Source organism: Phocoena sinus, chromosome 3 (genome assembly GCF_008692025.1).
Source record: "Phocoena sinus isolate mPhoSin1 chromosome 3, mPhoSin1.pri, whole genome shotgun sequence".
NCBI classification, from domain to species: Eukaryota; Metazoa; Chordata; class Mammalia; order Artiodactyla; family Phocoenidae; genus Phocoena; species Phocoena sinus.
This window is the reverse complement of record NC_045765.1, coordinates 11,694,385-11,703,322: the sequence shown is the minus strand read 5'-3', so window position 1 is coordinate 11,703,322 and position 8,938 is coordinate 11,694,385.

Genomic DNA, 8,938 nt, shown 5'->3' with positions numbered 1-8,938 from the left:
CAGGCCTCCAAAGCCAGGCGGAGGAGTGGGGCTTTATTCCCAGGGCCAAGCAGGTATGTGAGCAGGGGAGGGGCACTGTGTCAAAAGATTCTTCTGGAGTGAGTCCGGGGTCTGGAGGTGGCAAACCTTTTGAGGAGCCTGGAGTCCCAGAGGGAGAGGGGGAGCTGAGTCAGACCTGAGGGATAGTGACACAAGAGAGATTGAGGAGGGAATGGGTACAGGTAGGCTGGCAGAGAGTCTCAACCTCACTGGGGTCCGGGCTTCAGGCAGACCAGGTTCAAATCCTTTCCAGCCCCTGGCTCACTGCTTGACCTTAACTGTTCTGTACCTCAGTTTCCACATCTGTAAAATGGTACCTCAGTTTCCACATCTGTAAAATGGGATAAATGTCAAGAGTCTTTCCTGGACTCTGGGAGGCTGGAGTCTACTCCCCCACGCTTTCCCCTCTCCTCAGACTCTGCCCCCTTTCCATCTCCAAACTCAGACGAATGGTCAAAGGTCTTGAACTGAGACTTTGGGGAAGGGCTACAATTTGTTCTTCAACAACCCAAAGATACTCACTCCTAGTAAAAAACAGCAGATCACAGCAACTCTGAGATACTGTTTGATTCCATCTCTCTGAGATACTCTTTGATTCCATCTATCAGATGGGCAAAAATTCAAAAGTGTGTTGACACCCCGTGCTGGCCAGGCTGTGGGGAAACAAGCAACCCCACACATTGCTGGGGGAGCATCTGTAGTGCAGCCCGATGTAAGGCATCCTGTCACAGGAATTATGAATGCACATGCCCACTGATCCAGCATCCCACTCCTGGGACTCCTGAATATTTTCATGTTTACAAAATGACAGGGGCAGGAACTGATGAGTGGATAAACTGAATGTGGTCCATCCATACAGTGAATATTATTTGGCCATAAAAAGGAATGAAGCTCTGATACACACTACATGTGGATGAACCTCAAAAACATTATGCTGAGTGAAGAAAGCCAGACACAGAAGGCTACATAGTGTATGATTTCATTAATATAAAGTGTCCAGAACAGGCAAATCCACAGAGACAGATAGTAGATTAGTGATTATCAGGGGCTGGGGAGGGGGATATGGAGAGTGACTGCTAATGGGGATGGGGTTTCCTTTTGAGGTAATAAAAATGTTCTGGAACTAAATAGGGATGATGGTTGCACACACTGTGAATGTACTAAAAATCACTGAATTGTTCACTTTAAAGTGGCTAAAGTGGTAAATTTTTTGTTAAGTGTACTTTGCACAATTTTTAAAAAAAGTCACCTGAAACTTATAAGATATTGTAAATCAACTATACTTCAATGAAAAGAAAAATTTTTAAGGCAAAAAGATGACAGAGCTACAGGATGATTCATTGCAGCATTGTTTGTTTTATGAAAACAAAAATTGGAAACCACCTAAGGGATTGGTTAGATCAATAACAGCTCATCTATCCTGGGAGGTGCTACAGAGTCATGAAAATGAAATTATAGATCTCCATGAAACAATAAGGACTCATTCATTTCCTCCACAAACAATTATTAAGCTCCTACTGTGTGCCAGGCACTGGTCTAGGAGCTGCAGATACAACCATGAACAAAACAGACAAACTCCCAATCCCCGTGGAGTTCTTGTAGTAGTCGGGGAGGCTGGAAATATGCGGAATCTATCAAGAAAATATGGGACTTCCCTGGTGATGCAGTGGTTAAGAACCCGCCTGCCAATGCAGGGGACACAGGTTCAATCCCTGGTCCGGGAAGATCCCACATGCCACGGAGCAACTAAGCCCATGCACCACAACTACTGAGCCTGCGCTCAAGAGCCCGCGAGCCGCAACTACTGAGCCCGCATGCCACAGCTACTGAAGCCTGTGCACCTAGAGCCCCTGCTCTGCAACGAGAAGCCACCGCAGTGAGAAGCCCATGCACCGCAATGAAGAGTAGCCCCCTCTCGCCGCAACTAGAGAAAGCCCGCATGCAGCAACAAAGACCCAACGCAGCCAAAAATTAATTAATTAATTAAAAAATATGTAACAGGTGGCAGAGAAAGTAAAGTTGGGAAGCAAGCAGGGAGGGTGGCAACTTTTTAATGGGATGATCAAGGGAGGGTTTGTCGCAAAGGATAAGGGGGCTTATTGAGTAAGGAGGTGGGGGAAGGGCATGCAGGGAGTAGAATGGCCTGTGTAAAGGCCCTGGGGCGAGAGTGGGTGAGAGTAGATGTCTTCAAATGAATATGTTAACTGGTGGCGGGGGTGGGGGTGGGGGGGGTGGGGGGGTGGGCGGTGGGTGGGGTGGGGGAAGCAGCTTCCTACAGAAACTTTTTTTTTTAATCTATTTATTTTTGACTGCGTTGGGTCTTCGTTGCTGCGTACTGGCTTTCTCAATTTGCAGTGAGCGGGGGCTACTTCTCATTGCGGTGTGCAGACTTCTCTTGTTGCAGAGCACTGGCTCTAGGTGCACGGGCTTCAGTAGTTGTGGCACACGGACTTACTTACTCCGTGGTATGTGAGATCTTCCCGGACCAGGGTTCGAACCCATGTCCCCTGCATTGGCAGGTGGATTCTTAACCACTGCGCCACCAGGGAAGCCCCCCTATAGAAACTTTTGATGAAACAGGAAAAACAAATACCCTGGGGTTACCTCTTAGTGGCAGATGGATGGGAGGGAGAAGCTCCCCATGCATGTTTTTATCTTTTTCTCCTTTAGAATCCTATCATGTCATGTGAATACAAATCACAGTCAACACGTTCAATCCAAACATTGAAATCAGCCAACAAGCACACACAAGAACTCAGGCTTTTAGGATGAGAGGGACAGAGGGGCGCCAGCTGGCGGGCCTGGGTGTGGGTGGATTCCAACACTGAGGCCTCTTAGAATAGGAGGAAATGAGGAAATGAAGTGAAGGAAATGAGGAACTAAAGGGCCAGACACTCAGGCTTGGGGTGGACTATGTGGGCGTGGGACAGGCCGGCTTGGGGCCTGAGACAGTGGGTTCTGAAGGTGGGTCTGGGGGAGCCTGGGGCCTGGGCCTTCCTGCTGCAGCCCTGGCAGGCCATGGCTAGGCTGTGGGAAGAGGGGCTAACCTGGCCCTCAACCTGGCTGAGAGGAACCAGAAACTTCCAGAGGGCTCACCTTCATACTCCCCCTCCTGCCCATATGAATCCCAGGCAGGGTCAACCTGTCAGCACAGAGACCTCTGTAGAGCCTCAGAGACACCTAGAGACCTTCAGAAACCCCAGAGAAACCCAGAAAAACTCAGACATCCCCAAGACCCCAGAGATACCTAGAAGAAATTCAGAGACCCCTCCCAAAGACAAAGACAGAGATGCGGGGAGTACCCTGGGGTAACCCAGCCTCAGGGCCACCAACTTGTGGTCCCACAGTTTTGCCACATTTACCCAACACCCTCTGATCCCCAGTACGCACCCTGTGCTGAGTGAGGCCTCGGTGTGTCCCCAGGAGCCCCTAGTCTGGGGAGCTGGAGAGGGGCCTAGGGCTTCCCCTCCCCACATCCACCTCCAGTTCTGTCCCGAGGCTCTCACACTTATCTGGAATCAACCCCTCTCCACCTCCGAGCTTCCCCAGGGTGAGGCCTCTAAATCTCCGGCCTCAGCCCCTTCCTGCCGTCTCCATTCTCCCTGTGACAGCCTTTGAACTACCGACACCCCCATCCCCTGGCTCTGGTCTAGCTACTCTTAGAATCCAGTCTCACCCCAGGGAGGGTCTAGGGCAGGTTGCTAGGCAGCCCAAGCCACAGTAGAAGCCCTTTACAGGGCCTGGGGATCTTGAGGCCTCTGAGGAGCTCTGGAGCTGGCTGGTCAGGACCACAGGCAGTTATGATGCCCAGGGGCTGGGCTAAGGTGGCCAAGCAACCTAGGGGCAAACCTGGAATGTGAGCAGACTCCAGCAACTGCAGACCTCCATGCGTTAATTCAGCAAACAGTGCACTGAGCCACTTCATTGCTGTGTGACCTGGGGCCAGTACCTCAAACTCTCTGTTCCTCCACTTCTTCCTTTGTAATTTTTTAAATAAATTTATTTATTTATGTATTTATTTTTGGCTGCGATTGCTCTTTGTTGCTGCACATGGGTTTTCTCTAGTTGCGGCGAGCGGGGGCTACTCTTCCTTGTGGTGCGTGTGCTTCTCATTGTGGTGGCTTCTCTTGTGGCCGAGCATGGGCTCTAGGTGCCTGGGCTTCAGTAATCGTGGTCCGCAGGCTCCATAGTTGTGGCTCGCGGACTCTAGAGCGCAGGCTCAGTAGTTGTGGCGCACGGGCTTAGTTGCTCCGCGGCATGTGGGATCTTCCTGGACCAGGGCTCAAACCTGTGTCCCCTGCATTGGCAGATGGATTCGTAACCACTGTGCCACCAGGGAAGGCCCAATTTTATTTGTGATGTGGACAATTTTTAAAGTCTTTATTGAATGTGCTACAATATTGCTTCTGTTTTATGTTTCGGTTTTTTGGCTGGGAGGCATGTGGGATCTTAGCTCTCCCACCAGGGATCGAACCCTCACCCCCTGCATTGGAAGGCGAAGTCTTAACCACTGGACCACCAGGGACGTCCCTCTGCTTCCTCCTTTGCAAAATGAGGGCAGTGAAAACCACCGTGCAAGGTGGCCGTGAAGGGCTGGGAGACAGATGTGAACGTTAGCATGTTCCTGGTACCGGGCCGTGTGTGACTAATACACAGCTGAGTGTCCTAAGGGTGGGGGAGGTGTAAATGGTCCATCACGCACAAAAATCGAATTCAGAAGGTAAAGCTTGATTTTGAATGTAATGGAAAGACCTTATTTGAGGTCACATAGCTTCGTTGGTTACAGTAACATTTTAGAAGCCAAAGAATGCCTTTAGGAGAGGGGTGGGCAAACAAAATGTGGCACCAGGGCAGCTGCGGTCAGCAAGCATCCTCCACCTGCCAGACAGGCATTTCTTTGCTGAGGCTGCTCTGGTCACAGGATGCCACGTTGTTGGCCCACACGGCTCTCCTGGGAGCTACCCTGACCACAGACGGAAGGAGAGTTGATTAGAAACGCCTCGGCTTCCTCCTCCCTCCTCCCTCGGGTAGGACGTGTCAGAGGCACTTGCTCTTGGCGGGCTTCTTGAGGGCCCACTGGGAACCCAGTCTTGTGGAGCCTGCTCGTTGGCGCCCCCTGCAGGTCCCCGTCTCTCTTCTCACCCGGACCAGGGGGCCCCAAATTAAGATAGGTGGAGGAATATAAAGAAACATTATAAGCCGTCAGATTTTTAAAACATTTTAAGTAATTATAAATAGCAGCAGCCAAGCACTGGCTATTAAGCGATGTCATCTTCACCATAGCTTCTTGAGGTAGGAACTGTCATTATCCCCCCATTTCACAGACGGGGAAACTGAGCCACAGTGTGTTTGAGTAGCTTGCCCAAGGCTCTACAGCAACCGAGGGTGAGCCCTCAAACCGTGTGGTTAACCATTAGGCTACACTGTGCTCAGACAAGATTCATTTGTCTGCATCTACGTAGAAGCGTGTGCAGAGCCATTGCACGCACACGATGACAATCTGCCGCTCCTGGATGCGCAGGTTTAGACTTGACTTCATGGTAGTGGCTGCCTGGGGGTGGCAGGGCTAAGAAGGTTATTTAGCTTATTTGCTAGGTTTTATTTAATTTATTTTTTACTTTTGGTAAGATTTCCTTCCTTCCAGAAATATTTACTGAGCACCTACCAGATGCAGCAAAACTCTCACCTTAGAAAGGTGAATTGGGGGAGGGGTGGGAGGTTGGGGGAGATACGATGAACCGTAAATTAGCAAATTTAAAGGAGGTTAGGAAATAATAGGGCTGGGGAGAGGAAAAGTTAAAAAGAATTTGGGGGATTTGGAGAGAAAGACAGGGCGGTTTGCAGTTTTGAAGAGGGTTTGTCAAAGAAAACCTCTTGAGGGGAAAAAAAAAGAAAACAGACAAAAAAGGAAAAAAACATGTGCAGGTAAGAGCTCAAAATGAGAACACTTTGGGGGGGATGGGAGAACTGGGTGATTTTTTCTGTATTTTTCTTCTTTTTTGCCATGAAATAATTCAGTAGATAACTATGTAAATATATATTTGGAAGCCTACTTGGGGGCATGGGCAAGGTCAACAGAGGTGTACCAGATTCCAAGCCTGAAACTTGGGGTCTCAAGAGCCACTCCAAAGGCGCGCTAAGGCGAGGCCCAATGGGACCCTCCGGAGTTGTACTTGCGAATCTCTGCTGCCCTCGTGTGGCCAGACTCGGGATTGCAGGTTCTGGTGGCTTTGGCAGAGGCAGAGAATTGGTCCCTCCCACTTCTCTGACTCCCAAACTCCATCCCGACCAACACGGCGAGGATGGGGGGAGTTCAAGATGGTCTGTGTCGCTCTCAGGCTGAGACCCCTGAAGGAGGGTACTGGAGGCCTCAGACCCCAGAACAGAGGGGACGTTGGTAATTTTTAACTCATTCGGTCGGCAACAGGTATTTATTAAGCGCCTGTGTGCCAAGACTTGTAAGTGCTAGGGACACAGCACTGAACAAAATGATAGAATTCCCTGCCCTCACAGAACTCATGGGTTACTGGGGACATTGGCAATCAACGTGCAAAAATAAGATTTGCGGGAAAACCCAACAGGGCAATGTGATCCAGATGGTTGGAGGGCCTCTCGGAGGCCTGAAGGACAAAGAGAGGCGGGCTATGGGGAAGGGCTGGGGAAGGGTGTCCAAGGCCGGGAGGACAGCCTGTGCAGAGGCTTTGGGGTGGGAATGAGCTGGGTGCAGACAACAGGATCATGGACAAAACTGACCAGTTTCTGGTCCTTAGTGAGCATCCATTCCCCAGTGCTGTTATTCAGCAGAGGAAGCCCCCCACCCAAAGGGAAGAAAAGACCCCTCCCCCTGTACCGCCCCGGGATCTTAGGACTTTAGGTTGCCATGGAAAATACACCACAGGAAGAGAGGCGGAGCTCCAGAGAGAGGTGGTGAGGGAGGGGCGTTGCCAGAGCACCCCAAAGTGGGACCCGGTGCCTCCACTCTCGAATGTGCGTCCCCGGGCGAGTGGCTCCCCGGCTTTGAGCCTCAGATTTATCTGCAGAACCTTCTCTGTAGCTGCGATAGTTTTCTCCCTCCCCCATTTCTCCCTTCCCTGCTCTTGAGGTTTCCACGAAATGCCTCCAATCTCCCAGTGTATCCCAGACCCAGACAGGGAGCTGGGGGCACTCCAGTGAGTGGGGTGCTGCCTCTGGGTCGCCCATGTATCTCCCTTCATGCTTCTCTGGGCCTCAGTTTCCCCATTCTGTAACATGGGGAGAAAAAAGTGCTGCCTCTCTCAGGAGGCTGCTGGGAGGATTTTAAGGGTTGATCAGAGCTGGGCGTACCAATTTCTACTGATTAGTTTGACTCTGGAAAGTGCAGGGCGGAGGGGCGGAGTCTTGATTTGTGAGCTGTGGAGCCATGGAAGGTGCTGGAAGCCTGGCAGTGTACTGGCTCAGGCTGAGCTTCACGGAGGATGAACGGGGGAGTGAGCTGTAGGTTCGACTGAGGCTCCTCCACTCAGTCCTCCTGCGTCCCTTCTCTCGCCTGAGTTCCTCAAGACCCTGAGAGCCTGGGGGCTGAGGTTCAAGGCCACACAGCCAGACCGACAGCGCCAGGGTTCAAACTCAGGTCCAGATCTTCCAAGCGGGGAGTTCTGCCTCCAAGTGATCAGCCTTGGGGTATAACCCCCATTTTGCAAACCCGAGACTACAAGGGTTTGCTGGCTGTCCAAAGAGTCCAGCCTGTCTTAATGACCCTCCGCCCTGTGTCCCTTCACAACCTCCTCCCCCACTACTTGCTCCTCCCACCAGGTCTAGGCTGGAACCCGCAGCCCAGCCTGCGCCGGTGCTCACCAGCTGCTGTGGCTTCTTCCCTCCCGGTGTTGTTTGGGTTTTAATTTTTGTGTTGCAGTTAGAAAATTACCCATAATTACAGCTTCTGAAAGGAAACGTCTCACGGCGCAGACCCTGCTCCCAGCTGTGGCCGCCTCCCACGCACGGCTGAGGAGGGGCTGCAGGGGTCTCCAGCCTGGATCCTGGCCCCTCCCCGAATCCCTCCCTTCCCCCGTCCCCCCCTCCCCATTAACGGGCTGCTTCCACCTGCTGTGGAGAGGAAAAACCATCATCGGGAAAACCCAAACTAGCCTTCCCAACGACTCAAGCAACATATTCATGGACCTCTACCGCTGTGTCTGCAGGGAGAGCAGATCCAGAGGGAGGCGGAGGCTGCCAACAGATGACTTAGGCATTATTTTATCATAACAGTGACAAGTCCAACCAAGGCTAGTGCAGAACCAGTAATCTGGAGGAGATGGCCACGGAAGGCAAGGAGTTGGGGGAGGGAGAGATGGAGGAGGAGGAGAAGGGAAAAGAGGGAGAGGAGGAGAAAGAGAAGGGCGAGTGGGGGAGAAGAAGGAACAATGCGGCCAAAAGTCGAAGGAGGCCAGAACAGGCCAGGCCAAGAGCCAGAGAAAAGAGCGCTCCAGGAGGCAGGAACGGCCAGTGCAAAGGCCGAGAGGTGGGTCTGAAGAATGGAAGCGTTGGAAGGGAGTGAGGGGAGGGATGGCTCCTTCTGCAGGCAATCCCCCTAAAATACAAGCAGAGCCGACTTCGGACTCTCTCAGGCACCGACCCCGACGTTAAGGGCCTGGGGTTTGGGGGCGTCGGTGGTCCCAAGAGTCAGAGACCCAGCTCAGGGCTGCAGTCCCCGGCAGCCACACGGGGGCGACCGGGAGCCGGCAAAGGAGCCGCAGGTCTCTGGCCCAGCCTTAACCCTTAGCGATCCTTGCTTACCGTCCCCCGCCCCCACACCGGCTCCTAAATCAATTCCCGGGCCTGTCAGGTCCTCCAGGGCCTCTTACCGGGTCAACCTCCCTGCCTCCTCCACGCCATCCCGATCTACCTGGCAGCCCCAAGGAGC